The sequence below is a fragment of the Ips typographus genome, linkage group LG16 (genome assembly GCF_016097725.1).
Source record: "Ips typographus isolate SLU linkage group LG16, UJ_Ityp_2.0, whole genome shotgun sequence".
Classification (NCBI taxonomy): domain Eukaryota; kingdom Metazoa; phylum Arthropoda; class Insecta; order Coleoptera; family Curculionidae; genus Ips; species Ips typographus.
In genome coordinates, this window is record NC_138437.1 from 4,555,480 (window position 1) to 4,571,549 (window position 16,070).

Consider the following 16,070-nt stretch of genomic DNA (forward strand, 5'->3'; position numbering starts at 1 on the left):
TGGTAATTTATCTTCTTTCTCTATTCTGACAATCGCAAGAACTTAAAGCTGATTATCCCTTAAAGCGCGAAATTTAGAGTAAAAAAAATTAAACCCAGCTTGGACTGCTGTAAATAAATTAGTAGGCTAATGATTATAATCAAGCAGTAGAAACACGTACTATATTAGGGAATGCCGGAATATTTTAGCAAGTAAAGAACTTTCCTGTAGTACCCTTAACCCCTTCAAACACCGAGTTTGGCAAATTAAAGACACAATTAGTTTCCGAGGGGCCTTGACTGATAACGAACCGTGGCCTCGTCTCTAAAAGGGCCACTAATTAATGAACTCGAGTATTTATTTTATTGTCAATTTAAGCAAAAACGATTAGTTCACTTACTTCAAAGGGATGCCGGGCGTATTTAAATTGCTTTTTTATTTTTCCGCTTGGCTTTTTGATGCATCTGTTGTAAACAATAAAAAATAAAAAACTGTGATGCTTGTCAGACAGGTGTTTGTTTTTCATTCTATTAAAATTGTAAAGAGTTAACCAAATTCTGTAATACTGACGCAAAAATATGCACAATTTTTATGAATATGAGACGCATTTAATAGAATAATTACAAAACTAGTGGATTGAGGTAATTAATTATAGCTCTGATAAGAACAGGGAGAATAGGCATTATCCGTTCGGAAACTAATATTTCACGACTTTTTTGAGACGCAAACAGACAGAGAGAATTGAAATATCCGCCTTAATGAAGCAATCACTCAAAAGACCTACACAAAAACCAGTCCGGAAGGAATCATTTCCAGAACATGTTAAAGCAAGTGCTTTTAATTACTTTATTGGATCGTTCTCTAAAAATATGTACCCTAAATCGAGGCACCGAGAGCGGCATGAAATCTTTTAAACATGCAGACTTTAACCCTAGTCTAAATTTTTCCCAAGCTCTAAAAATCAATAAAGCCGGCCTTTGCACGTTGTGATAATGTTACAAAACATTCGGTTTCATTTTTTTCCCTGAAACAAAAGGTTCTATTGATTAAATATTAATTGACCGGATGCGGTGTTGTTCTTTTAGTCTGATTGCGGGAAAAACGTTCGATTTGTTTAATCGCGTGCCTTGTTACAACCATTTTTTTCCGTCCGTTCTATGCAAATATCTGAAAATGTGTGGGAAAAACGTAACTGGTCCAAAACGTTCAATGTAGCCAAAATAGACTTGCTAATCAGTTTCAATATTGGTGTTTTTGAATCAAGAATACTTGCACAATTCACATCAAATGTGGAAGAACCCACTATAAAAATCTTCTCAATATAGGGGTTGCTGTATTATTGCCACATTCAGTATGTAATAGAGTAAGGTTTTGCCATTTGTCTGATACTTACATGTTAACTTATAAGCTGTAGTTTCTCCCTTCCATGGTCACTTTTGTCCGGACCCAGGCTCAAAATAGATGTAGATTTTCTTGATGGCAGCATCTTTTTAAAACTGAAAATTTTAGTCATGTTTTACAACAAATTCCAGTATTAATTTTATTAGTTTATATAATTAATATTTAGTCACTATAAAAGGACTAACCTAACCTAGTTTTGTTTCCAAGATCTGTAAAAGCATCACCAGGGAAAGCTATATTTTTGTGATATTTTCTAGAATAATTTGAATCAAATGCAGTTTCAAAAGCTCAACGTCTACTCCACAGTGGTGGGCGTTTATACGTAGATAATGATTACCTATGACATTACGAGTATGTGTATAATATGTAAACAATGTAGATAATGTAAATTTGAGGACTTGATTGGTTAGATTTACATTGCAGATATGTTATCAATAGTCCGTTCCATTCGGAAAACTTCAAATGTATAAAACTCAATACTGGAGATGAACCAACGGTAAAGAAAACAAAATGTTACCTGCAAAACTCTTCAAAAAAAGTTTGAATACAGTACTAACAAATCTGTAATAAAAAATATTTTAGAGAGTTGCAAAAGTTTGAAGTAGATAGAGACAAGTCACGTGACTTTGATAACTCAATTTGCTGAGCTTGCAACACTGTAAAGGCCAGTTGACATCTGTCACCACAGACAGGTGACCATAAAAAACAGTTTAAACTCTAAAAATTTGCTAAATTAAGTTTAGACAGTAGTAAAAGCTGAAATTGTAATCTACACGTCACGTGACGTTGAGAATGCAATTTTGAGCTTGCAACTTTGTAAAGGCTAGTTTACACCTGTCAAAATCAGTCACGTGACTTCTGAAATGTAGTTTAATCGTTGTGATCAATTAAATTAGACAGTTACAAAAGATGAAATTGTAAGAGGGATGTCACGTGAATTTGATAATAAAATTTTAGAGCTTTGCAGGTGTCAACTGGCTTTTAAGATCAGTTGACATTTGTCAGAACAGTCACGTGACCATAAAAAATAGTTTAAACTCTGAAAATTTGCTAAATCAAGTTTAGACAGTAGTAAAAGCTGAAATTGTAATCTACACGTCACGTGACGTTGAGAATGCAATTTTGAGCTTGCAACTTTATAAAGGTTAATTTACACCTGTCAAAATCAATCACGTGACTTCTGAAATGTACTTTAATCGTTGAAAATTTAGTCAATTAAATTTAGACAGTTGCAAAAGGTAAAATTGTAAGAGAGATGTCAAGTGAGTTTGATAATCCAATTTTTAAGCTTGCAACAATGTAAAGGCTAGTTGATACCTCAGTCACGTGACTGATTTTGACAAGTTGATTTGAAGTTAAATTTAGACATTTAAGTTTAGACTAAAGTGTAAAAAAGATTTTCAAGACAATTCAACTGAATTGATTTTTAACACACCAAAATCTCATGCAATTTTGTGTGTGTCATATAGATAGCTTGATCATAGATTTTGATCATTTTCGGTCAATGTTCAACCTGAAAGTTAAGTTTGAAACTTCATATTTGCTGATATTAATACCCAGGCTCCATATGGATCAAAATCCTTTTAGGTTTGTTGTACATTACGACTTCTTCCAGGAAATAGAGACATATGTAAACTCTAAAGTGTTATGTGAACAGAATCATGCATCAGAAGTTATATAGTATGGAAAGTTTATATAAAATAAATAGAAATTATAATCATGTGATAGTATAATTTCCAGGCAAAAAGTTTTCATATTATGGAACACATTATTAAAATATTATAATTTGGCATAATTCAAAACTATAAAATGTGTAGATACTTAGTTAACTATACCTTAGTTATTCTGATAACCAGATAACACATCAACTAATTATGTAGAATGTATTTTCTGCTCCTTGAATACTGTTATTCAAAATCAAATTGTAAACCACATTACCAAAGCACTTGTTTTGACATTTGATTCCTATTAACCTTTAAACACAAACTGGAGTCCTAGAAACCATAGCAAACATTTGGAAGCACTCCAAACCTCGATCTTTACAGTATACATTGTTGCAATTCCAGGTAAATTCACCTTAACCTACTAGCCTTACCACATATTGTCAATATTTTGATTTATTTGCTTTTAAAGTGTTTTGCGTTACTTGTTTGTTCAATAACAAATATACTTTTTTTAGGTTTAAGTAAATTAATTAAACTTTTTTCTATCAACCTAACCATTGTAGTGTAGATATGTTTTCCATAGGAAAACGTTTTAGGAAAGTTTTTCAAAGCGATTATTCAATTAAAAGAAAACCAATACTGTACTGCAATGCAATTACAAATTGGTTAATTAATGCTTTTCCAACTTTTGCTTTGGAAAATGTGTCCTAAAAACCTAAAATATTAATTCAACTTCCAAATTACGTCCATGTAAAACTATCTGTTTGTCAATAGCATCCACGTCCATGGTACATAAATAATGTATAAGAATGGTGTTTGACTCGAACAGTTTTCGAATTTACATCTGGTTTTTATTTTACTGGAACGTGTGTGCAATAGACAATGTATGATAAAAATCTTCAATAATGTACAAAAAAAAAATACTACGACTGACCTAAATTGGCAATTTAAAGAATTAATTGGGAAAAAGTTGGATACAATTCCGGAAAATTGCAGTTGACGATAACTCTTAACTCGTTGATAACAAGTCTCTTGCGAATCGAGGGCGAGATCTAAAGGAAAACAAGCCCTAGGGGTTATCAAGTTTCTTTATATACGTCATATCCAGACTTTTAGGAATTTGACGTTAGTTGTTATCTTATTGAGCCACAAATACTTTTTAAACTAATCATAATATAAAATGAAAATAAAGTAAGTAAACTCATTGTATCCAGTGCATAGCTTCGTATTTTTACGACAACACCCCCAGACAACGTAATAATAGAGGGAGCGCTATCGTTAGAAATGAGCCTATAAAATCAAGAAGAAAGAAGGGAAACAGGGAAAGCAAATTAAAAGAAAACCACTAAAAACGCAATTTTATTACCGAATAAGATAGAGAATGCAAACAGAGAAACACCCGTTTATTCATGGTTTTTAGGGGAGAAAAGATGCATCAACGAACAGGAAGGGATGCGTCTTTCTCTAGGGGTTGGTAATCAATTCTAAGCCTTATTTATATGATTTGTCCACCCCTCTTGATACTTCTACACACTCACAAGTATCTGAGGATTATGCGGAAACATGTAGGAGCTAAATATTTGTTTTCTAGCCTCAGATGTTTATAAACCTTTAGCATTGTGGTTTTTATGTCACGCTATGAATTAATGCGAGTGTCTTGACTGTCTGGCTTGTTGTGAGTACGAGGGTGAAATTTACCAGGCAAAATCTCCCGGATTTGTTTGAGGCGATTAAAACACACGTGCGCCTCAATTTCGCCTGTCCGTTCAAAGGATAAGAGATTTATTACTATTAATAGCAAAGTTTTGAGGGAAATTTATGAGGGAGATATAATCTAATAAACGTGGAATCGGAGCCCGGAGAAAAGTTTGCTGCGCAAAATTCAAATAACTTTACCAGAAAGTCACGAATTTTGTTTTATTCTGCTTTCATGTAAACACAACTAAAAAATGTCTAATCATTGAAGTAACTGTGATTTTCCTACAACAATCATTCTAGTCAGTGTATCAAGTCTTTGGGGTAAAGTATGAATTTTTCAAATAAAACACAATAGAAGGACAAGTTTTTCCTTTTACTAAGGCTTTTCAGTCAACTTTTGATTGTTGTCTTGTTGAAGTGATTTCCTACAGGATTAGGACAAAATGTTCTATCATAGTTACTGTACTTTTAAGAGTAATAGCAAAGGCATCCTTGTTTCTCGCTTGCAAAAATGTACAATCTGTCTCATTTATCTTACGGATTTTATTAGACATGGTGTGATTAAATGCCTTGAACAGCGAAGTTTTCCGTAGATGAATCGTCGGATCCGCCAGTTAAGAGTAATTTAGACTATAGGTAATAAAGCTTGTGAATTAACTAATACATAACAAGCTGTCAGAAAAGCTTTTCTTTCGGATATCCGGCTTGGCTTTCTTGATGGCTTGTTGTGGAGTTTTTGCTCAAATGGTTTTCAAAGCGCAGAGTAATTTGTCACATGGGAAAATAACGAAACACCGCTTACTAAATTTTTAGTCGAAAATGAATTACAGTCTAGTTGTTACTGTAAAGTAAAGTGTGACAAGAAAATTTACCAATTTTACCAGTAAATTCCAATTTGACCAGTACATTTATGAGCTTAATTGAAATTTTAGTCATAAATCTGAATCACTACACTTTTCATGGACCCCCTGTATAGTAGTGAAACTTCCAGGGATTAGTTAAGCAGTTCTTTGCAAACATTTTTGTTCTCTTTGAAATGTTTCGTAACTTTCACCGTTTTCGCGTTATTTAGGAAAAACTGGGTTGGCAACAAATTTTCAAATCAGTTGAAGAACTCGGTTATTTTTGTGAGTTCAGAGATGTTGAGCCATTCAAATTAACTATCTTGAACTCCTCTTTCCAATGGTGTTGTGCAAAAAATTATATCTGAAAAACTTCGTGCAGGTTGACCATACACAGTCTATCACCATAATTTTCATGCCCACCCTGTATACTGGAAGCATAATCGGTACTACCAACTTACGGTGTTGCGTTAAGGAGTTGATTAGGAACATTTTTAGTCTCTTGAAAATTTTTTGCTACATTCACCGTTTTCGAGTTGTTTAGGAAAAACTGGGTTAATGCATTTCATACATCAGTGAAATTGTATCCGAAATAAGCACGATTTTAAGGACAGTCAGGGACAAAATCGTCCGTAAAACCCACTTGGGGTGACCGAATCATGTTTTTAAGCACATTTTTTAAATCCTCATTAAATTTTTTATCTAATGGCATAAAAAACACTACAAAATCAGGTAAAGTCAGGGAGAAAAGTGGTGTCTAATTAGAAACTGTCAGAAATTTCAAAGGATAGTTAGTGACAAAAACGTCTGTAAAACCGACTTAGAGTGAGAAAATGACTATTTTAACCACATTTTTGGAATCCTCATTAAATTTCCTATCCAATAACATGAAAAAGCATTACAAATTGTGGTACAGTCAGGGAAAAAGGCGGTGTCAAAATTTGAACTGCCAGAAACATAGTTGGAAAGGACAGTCAGGAACAAAATCGTCTGTAAAACCTACGTCAAGAGAGAAAATGACTGTTTTAAGTGCATTTTTGGAATGCTAATTAAATTTCCTATCCAATAAACTGAAAAAATCATTACAAAATTTGGTACAGTCAAAAAACAGAGACAAAATCTCCTGTAAAATTAGCTTGGAGTGAGAAAATGACAGATTTAAGCACATTTTTGGAATCCTCATTAAATTTCCTATCCAAAAACTTAAAAAATCACTACAAAACTTGGTACAGTCAGTGAGAAAAGCGGTGTCAAAGTTTTACCTGCCAGAATCATAGTTTGAAAGAACAGTCAGGGATAAAATCGCCTGTAAAATCTGCTTGGAGTGAGAAAATGGCTGTTTTAGGCACATATTTGGAATCCTCATTAAATTTCCTGTCCAATAACATGAAAAATACTACAAAATGTTTGTAGTTAGTGTGAAAAGCGATGTCAAAGTCTGAACACAGTTTGAAAAGACAGTCAGGGACAAAATTGGCTGTAAAACCCACTTAGAGTGAGAAAATGGCTGTTTTAAGCACATTTTTGGAATCCTCATTAAATTTCCTATCCAACAACTTAAAAAATAACTACAAAATTTGGTACAGTCAGTGAGAAAAGCAGTGTCAAAATTTGACCTGCCAGAAACACTGTTTGAAAGGTAAGTCAGGGACAAAATCACCTGTAAAACCCACTTGTAGTGAGAAAATTACTTTTTTAAGCACATTTTTGGAATCCTCATTCAATTTCCTATCCAACAACTTAAAAAATCACTACAAAATTTGGTACAGTCAGTGAGAAAAGCGGTGTCAAAATTTGGCCTGCCAGAATCACAGTTTGAAAGAACAGTCAGGGACAAAATTGCCTGTAAAACCTGCTTGTAGTGAGAAAATGACTGTTTTAAGTACATTTTTGGAATCCTCATTAAATTTCCTATCTAGTAAATTGAAAAATCACTACAAAATTTGGTACAGTTAGTAAGAAAAGCGATGTCAAAATTTGGCCTGCCAGAATCACAGTTTGAAAGAACAGCCAGGGACAAAATTGCCTGTAAATCCTGCTTGTAGTGAGAAAATGACTGTTTTAAGTACATTTTTGGAATCCTCATTAAATTTCCTATCTAGCAACCTGAAAAAATATTACAAAATTTGGTACAGTTTCACTCACAGGAAATAGTCAGAGGTTACAGAATACGTATTTTTAATGCAAAAATAGTACTTTTTATGAAGGAAAAAATGCGTAGCAACATTAAATGTGTTACAGTTACAGTGTTTGTAAAAGGTTATGAACGATTTAATGACAATTACTTTTAATCGCTAACTTTCTTAAAGCTTCCTTATTTTTTAAGTAATTTGCAATTATTGTGAAAGAACTGCACAGGGTGTCCCTCAAAAATAGTGCGATTTTGTATCATTCATAAATGCTAGAAGGTTTTGCGTCCTATAAAGGGTTCAAAATTAGAGAAAAAATGTTGCTTATCAAAATACAATTTTACAAATGATTTAACATCCTGTAGAAAACCAAAAATGTTTCGTTTTAAGATCTTCCGCAAATTTCTGCTCGAAAACCCTAAAAAGAAAAATAAATTGCTTATGGACGCTTGACCTAATATAACCCTAGAAACATTATATAAATTTTGGATATCCAGGCAATAAATAACTTGGAAAATAAAAACGTGGAAGACTAACATAATAGAGAGGCCGGTATCCAGGTCCCATCTGCATTCGACCCTCATTATTTAAAATTCAAATGTAATCCCCTCTTGTCCTCCTCACTGCTATGCTTACTGGAAATATACTGGGCGAACGTCACGAGAGGATAGTATTAAACCACTAATTAGTACTTGACAAGCACGAATTTATTGGTAACAGGTTTAACATTGTCCTCGGAACGCCGCAAAGTTTTGGGAGATATATTAGCAATTAAAGCTGCTGCCATCGTTCGTCTTTCCAGTTACAAATTGTGTTAATATATGTGGGTTGCTTACACAAACTCCTTAATAGTAGCTTTATTTTGCGTTATGAGGAAATTTTGACAATACCCTGCTTATTGATAGCTTGCGTTGTATATGACTTTAATTAGGCACTGTATATCTCTCAGTTGGGAATTGTGGAAAACCGGAAAATCCGGAAATGCTTGGATAAAGGTTAATTTTGATAATCGCCGTTTAACAAAAGCTATGCTGCAACATGCAAAACCAAAAATGAGAATTATTCCTAGTAGCTCGAGGCACTAATGATATGTCGTTCTGTTGGGTATGTGTATCAAGTAAAAATTTTAACAAAACTGTTTGACCAAGCTAGCTACGATAAATTAACTCCTCCTCCTCCAAGTAATATTGCTGCATATTATAGTTCACTTAAGTTTGAGTTTGAATGTGACAGTTCAGGTAAAAAATGTCACAGCCAAAACTCTCAAAGGTCTTACTTATTTCAAGTAAATTTCAATACTCCATAAATACTTCCAAAAAACTCGAAACTTGCTTAACAAACATTTTGGATATAATGTGAACACAAAGCAGAAAGTTTTTTTTTAAGGATGCTCCACTTTCCAATTGTCCAAAAGTAAGATTCATCTCATAACTCACTTTAAGTTAAAACTTGGTAAAGATAAGTAGGATACCTTGAGACCTCCAAGAGGCTGTTGAAGTTTCGTCAATAAAAAACTTGGCTTGATAACAATCGGAGCCAAGGCGGAAGAAAAATGGCAGCAAATTTAATTGCTAATATATCTCTCCGAAGTTTGCGGCGGTGGCTCGAAGACAAGTTAACAAAATGCTACAGATTTTTTTCTTCTTGTGCCAGGACTGTTAAAAGTTCAGTTATTGCCGGTGATTTACGAGAACAGTTAGTTTTAGTATTCTAAACTAACCGGACGGGAAGCTATGAAATTGCTTACAGTGCAGCAAATTTTCGAGCCATTTATTTGCTGAGACGAAAATAATTATATCCTATGATTAGAATGCCTCGAATGCCTTTCGTGATGATAGTATTACAGTGTTTGCCATTAAACTAAAGCGTAAAGTGCTTTAAGCTTTTTAAAGCTTATTTATTAAGGAAAAGTTTTAAAGATTACTAAAGAGTGTCAAGGCGTTTCATTCTTTGATTATTGTTTCGATTTGTAGGTTATACCACAGCAATTTCCCCCATACCTATAAGATATATTAAGTTAAGTAGTTTTCTAAAAAAAAACATTTTCAGCTTCTTGTCAATTTTCTTTATTACCTTATGTTTACATTATGACAAATAATATATTTTTGAGATGAGAAAATCGACACGAATCTGAAGATATTATTATTTAAACAAATTGTAATTTACATTTCCAAACTGACAATTGTCAAAATAACTGTCATAAATCTCAGAAACACGCGTTGTTTTGAAAACTGTAAGAAAAATGTGTTAAAAATGTGAACTGTAACTCTTGCAAATTCTAGAAAATTTTGACAATTTTGACGTTAGTGACAGATATCACGTGGGTTTTGCAGGATAATTTAGCTAGGCAGTCTTGTGATCACTGTGAAAATAACTGTCATAAATCTTAGAAACACGTTTTGTACAGAATAATGCAAGAAACCTTTTAAACCCTGATGGTTGCAACTTTTGAGCACAGTTTGACAGTCAAGGACAAAATAGCTTGTTAAACCCACTTGGAGTGAGATAATGACAGATTTAAGCACATTTTTGGAATCCTCATTAAATTTCCTACCCAATAACCTGAAAAAACACTACGAGATTAGGTACAGTCAGGGAGAAAAGCGTTGACAAAGTTTGAACTGACAGAAACACAGTTTGAAAGGACAGTCAGGGACAAAATTGACTGTAAAACTCATTTCGAGTAAGAAAATGTCTGTTTTAAGCACATTTTTGGAATCTTCATTAAATTTCCTATCCAATTCCCAAAAAAATTCACTACGAGATTAGGTACAGTCAGGTAGAAAAGCGTTGTCAAAGTTTGAACTGACAGAAACACAGTTTGAAAGGACAGTCAGGGACAAAATCGACTGTAAAACTCACTTCGAGTAAGGAAATGTCTGTTTTAAGCACATTTTTGGAATCCTCATTAAATTTCCTATCCAATAACCTGAAAAAACACTAGAGATTAGGTACAGTCAGGGAGAAAAGCGTTGTCAAAGTTTGAACTGACAGAAACACAGTTTGAAAGGACAGTCAGGGACAAAATCGACTGTAAAACTCACTTCGAGTAAGAAAATGTCTGTTTTGCACATTTTTGGAATCCTCATTAAATTTACTATCCAATAACCTTAAAAAAACACTACGAGATTAGGTACAGTCAGGGAGAAAAGCGTTGTCAAAGTTTGAACTGACAGAAACACAGTTTGAAAGGACAGTCAGAGACAAAATCGCCTATAAAACGCACTTCGAGTAAGAAAATGGTTGTTTTAAGCACATTTTTGAAATCGTCATTAAATTTCCTATCCAATAATCTGAAAAAACATCACAAAATTTGGTACAGCCAGGGAGGAAAAGGGTGTCAAAATTTAAACTGCCAAAAAACACAGTATTTGTAATTTACTAATACAATTTAATTACCGGTAATTTGCACATTACTAGAGTCTTGCTTTAAACCACTCCACCTTTCCTATTTTATTCTTATGAAGTTTCAATGAAAATGTCAAGACATCACCAATGAATTTGTGTGACAAAAGGTTATAAAAGCATTAAGAAGCATTAAAGCTAAGACATAGTAGACGTTGTAATTGAAGATCAGACTAAATTCAAACCTAACCACAGTTAAGGACAATACCGTTGTTGACATTAAAGAACCTTGTATTTATGACGTTTGTGAAGAATGTTTTTTTTTCTAAACATTCAAACCCAGAAACAAAAAAAGAGAATTAAGACAAAACAGGATCTGTTTCCAAAAACAACTGATCGATTTGACAGAAAGAAATATCTTAATAGAGAATCAAGTAGACAAGGAATAAACATTCAACAATCGTCAGGAAGGACAAAGTCAAACTTAGATGAAGCAAGACTGAGGAGTCGTGAAGACGCACAAACTGGCATGAAATTTCCAGATCTTCAGAAGATGATGACAGAGTTATCAATGATGACGACAAGGACAGAACTTTTAACTCCAACCAAAGAACTTTGCAACTAAAAAATTTTTTGACATAAATGATTACAGGTTCTTCGATTGGTTCTTCCACATTCAAGTCGAATCACAATCCAATTATTGGCTTTAGTCTTTCTTCTTGTACTGCAAACAGTTGGGAATAATGCTTACAATTTCTTAATAATTCCGATTCGAATACTATTCTTATACTTTCCAGTTTTAATACTATACAATTAAATGGTGACATCCAGAAGTAATGAATATTCTAATATAATAAGTAAATGTAATATAACCACTAGACAAAGTTATATTTTATTGATAAGAAAATTGTTATAGAAATATTTTATAATAGCCTCATGTATACTTAATTGAACGTAACGTAAAATTTTCTACTAATTGTAACTACCACTTTTCAGTCAGTTCTGAGGATTAAAACGTTGAAAACAGGAGGATTATTAATGATGCTAACCGAGAGCCAGATAAATAATTCCACTGATTAAATATAATATACAGCACGATATCCTAAAGAAAATCTAAACACGAACTATACCTATTATGCCTTAATAATATTTTAGTTTTAATAATTTTAACAAAATTAGGTCAAACTTTACATACTCTACTTCCTGTACAAATTTCTTGCATCTAAAAGGTTAAAGGTTTTTATAACATTAATTGTAGTATGTAGCAAGTATCCAAAAATATTACCCCAAAATAGAGTGTAAAAAAAATATTTATTCAATTCGTTATAATGTAAATTACCTCTTATTTAATGAAAATGTTACTTCCTTTGTTTCAGTAGAGCTTTTAAATTAAATATGCACAATAATTATGTATTGGAATCACACAATTATAATGTATTCCCAAAAATAACACGCAACCGTTTTCTGTAATTCAATGGAGTAAATTAATTTTAATGCTTTACATCTATGCTATTAACATTTCATTGATCAGAGGTTTAATTTCTAATTAATGCAAATTGATTGAAAGTCTATTTACAACTAAACTTAATAAGTTAACTGAGTCAATATAGTTTCACAAAGGAGTTTCGTGATGGAGACAGTTTGGAAGTTTTAACATATACTCAAGAATTTAATCCAACAAACAATTAGGTGGGAGTCAAGACTTGAAAATAAACTAATTATAAATTCCAGAGTATATTCTCAACTATTCAAGACTTCAAACTCAGGAGGATGTCAGTGACAGTTGCTTTGTAATCTGGTAAAGCAAGAGTACTAAGTCTGGTTTATGTAGACTTTGATGTAAATGAAGCAGATGAAGGTTGTTTTATTAGTTCTACCGAAATTCCTTTAATTTAAACTTACATCGGGGAATCGAAATTAAAGGGCCTTGCGGGAGATTTAATAGGACTTAACCTATTGTGGGAAAATCCCTATTTTTTTAAGCAAGGGTACGATGTAATCCCACGAACACGGTGAGAGAACGCCAGATATCGAACAGCAACGTTGGCGCAATCTCACTCTAATGATTAAATAAACAAGGGTAACATTACACCTAACGACCACTGCAACTAACTGAAAAACCATTTCAAAAGCACCTTACCATAATTTAATATCAAATTTACCCTGATTTATTAAGACTAGAATTAACTCCTGAACGTTTAGTGGGATTATATCCCCGGCTCATATATTCATTTCTAACTTTTTTAGATTTAGTGTCAGTTAATATAATCACAGACCACATACAGATACCTGAGATTTTCTCTTGGTCGAAATAATTTAATTAAATGTACAATGAAACCGGAACATTGCTTTCAAATTTTGGCTTAAACATTGAAATTCTTGAAGGTTGCCAGTTCGTAATACCGGGAATGAGGCCTGGAATTTTAATGTTTTCAAATGTTGCTCCACTTCAGTCGGCTTGGTTGTTGTAAATTAATTTTGAGTTGGAAAGGTAATTTTGATGTAAAATATTCCAGTGGAATCTTTTTTGTTTTTCTGTATTGTAAGTGTAATATTTTTACTAAATATTTAGATTTTGTAGTAACATTCTATGTACTTATCTTTGTTGTTGTGTTGCTACTACTGACATGCAAATGATTTGAGATTTTTATTGTACAGGGTGCTGCATTTTCGATGGTTTTACGGGGTACAGAGAAAACGGTAATAGATGAACAAAAAAAGTAACATACGTGTTCTGATCTCTTTTTCTGAGCTGAGATGACTGGCGAAAAGTGGGCGGCGCAAACTTCTTTGGTTTCAAAGATACGGGGGTTTTCGAAAATTGGTAATTTTTGAACCTCTTCAGTATTTCAGTTGCTCTTAAAGTTATCAAAAAAGGAAGAACGGTTCCCGGTAGAAGTTTTCATGTAGAATCCAATGGCGTAGTCAGTTTTTTTCTATTCCCTTTAGTTTCTGATATATGACAGTAAGTTACATTTTTTTAAATGGAACATCCTATATATTTTTACGTCATTTAATTCTGTTGATTTTTACCTTTTCAATGGTGTATTACAACATATAAGTTTTTAGAGGTTAATCCTGCTTTTTTAAAAAAAGACCTTTGCTAAGCTAAAAAAAACCAATATCTAAAATACAAAACAAAATGGGAAATCATATAAACTAACACATCAGAAAATTAAATATTTTAAATAAATCTTATTAAAAATCTAAGTTACAAACAGTTCTACCGTCACTTTAATAAGAAAAGTGGCTATTTCTATTTTCTACTATTTTTAAGGTGGAAGTTGAAAAAACTGTTTATAAACGACATGTAACATGTTAATATGAACATAGCCAAATGTTGTTTCGACTGTGGGTGTTTTTATACATATTATTTAGCACATTTTTGTTAAGGAAACGCTTTTTTTCTAATTACCAAGATTAACGTTTACAAACTTATATGTTTTAATACACCGGTGAAAAAAGAAAAGTCAATAAAATTTAATGAACTAAAAATATATAGGGTGTTTAAAAAAATATAACTTAGTGTCATATGTCAGAAACTAAACGTAATAGAAAAAAACTGACTACGCCATTGGATTCTACGTCAAAACTTCTCCAGAAACCGTTTTTCCTTTTTTGATAACTTTAATAGCAAATGAAATACAGAGGAGGTTCCAAAATAACCAATTTTCAAAAGCCCACTCTTCGCCAGTCATCTCAGCTCAGAAAAAGAGGTTAGAACACGTATACTACTTTTTTTCTATCTATTACCGTTTTCTCTGTACCCCGTAAAACCATCGAAAATGCAGCACCCTGTACAGGGTGGCCAACTAAGAATGCGAGGTACTGTATCTCGGAAACCAAAAATGTTTGAAACAAAAATTTTATTAAGTAATTCCAGCGTTGCCGCATCTACATGAAATCAGTGTCAACCCTACTGATGATATTTCTTGATTTTGTTGCTTAATCTAGACAGTGGCTGTTCTAATCATTTTCTCTCTAAATGTTGTGGTTTTCGAGATATTAAACATGGAAATTTTCACTATTTGGAAGATTGTAGCAGGCGAACAGTTGAAGATAGAGCAAAACGGTTTACATGTTCCTATCTTACTTTTTTACATCTATCTTATGATGGTAATTTGAAATTTTTTTAGTTTAGGGTTGTATGACACAAATATTTAAATAATATTGCTATGTCCAAATTTCCTAAAACTATTTGTTATGACTGTCGTGATAGTTGCTAGATTAGAAACAAATTTTAATCAAGCAATGATATTAGACTACTTGAAACTTAATTTTAAGTTCAGTTTCAGGTTGTAAGTAAATTGAAGTTTTCTTAATTAATGTGAACAACTGCTTAGTCAATTTGTTTAGTGCAACACGTTAAACCAGAAAAAGCGTTCCATGGCAATTATACGCTTTTTAGAAAAGCGACGCGGTAAATTTTCTATTCCAGCATCAACTTTACAATTTAAAATTTTTAGGTAAAATGAAAAATTCACAGTGTATCTTACCTGAAATTCTAAACTGTTTACATTGTCACTTGTTCCATGTTGCAATGAAAGTCAATTACATCACGTCACATAACCACGTTGAAAATAGACGCGATATCTTCCAGGCGCACTGGAACAGTCCGTAGGGTAGCGAAGCCAAATCGCGAATGACAGAACAGGAGTTGGGAACAACAGGAATAAGCGACGCAAAGTTGGCCGGAGTCGCGGGAGTAGTGAAGTTTTATCGGAAAACGCCAGCAGCAGAAGAACCAATGCACTTACCCCCGGAAAGCAAACTTTAGAGGCAGCAGACGTCACAAGAATAGAGGAGGAGGGTGCGCGCCCTCACGCATCTGTCTACTGATTAATTACAGCTAGAACGAGCGGACCTATAAGCGGCAAACCTCAATTACACCATTCCTGCAATTCCTCTTGAGACCGGTCTCATTCCTCATTATTGTATTACTTACTCAAGATCGTCCTTTGTTTTCCCTTAGAGAACTTACTCCATGACCCTACTGACCCTCTTAACTTCTA

The 16,070-nt window shown here is 33.1% G+C and overlaps 1 protein-coding gene across 2 annotated transcripts in view; it reads right to left on the bottom strand.

Moving 5' to 3' along the window:
• LOC145738956 (uncharacterized) overlaps positions 1 to 15,776 on the bottom strand; it is a 57,565-nt gene extending 41,789 nt beyond the window's left edge. Inside the window, exons 1-2 of one of the 2 annotated variants that reach the window (XM_081994164.1) lie at positions 15,555 to 15,776; positions 1,373 to 1,475 (exon numbers count right to left, since the gene is read on the bottom strand). The gene's annotated coding sequence lies outside the window, so the exon portion shown is untranslated. The remainder of the gene's footprint in view (positions 1 to 1,372; positions 1,476 to 15,554) is intronic. The other variant, XM_081994166.1, reaches the window with a different exon arrangement.
• Between the last annotated feature and the right edge of the window lie 294 nt (positions 15,777 to 16,070).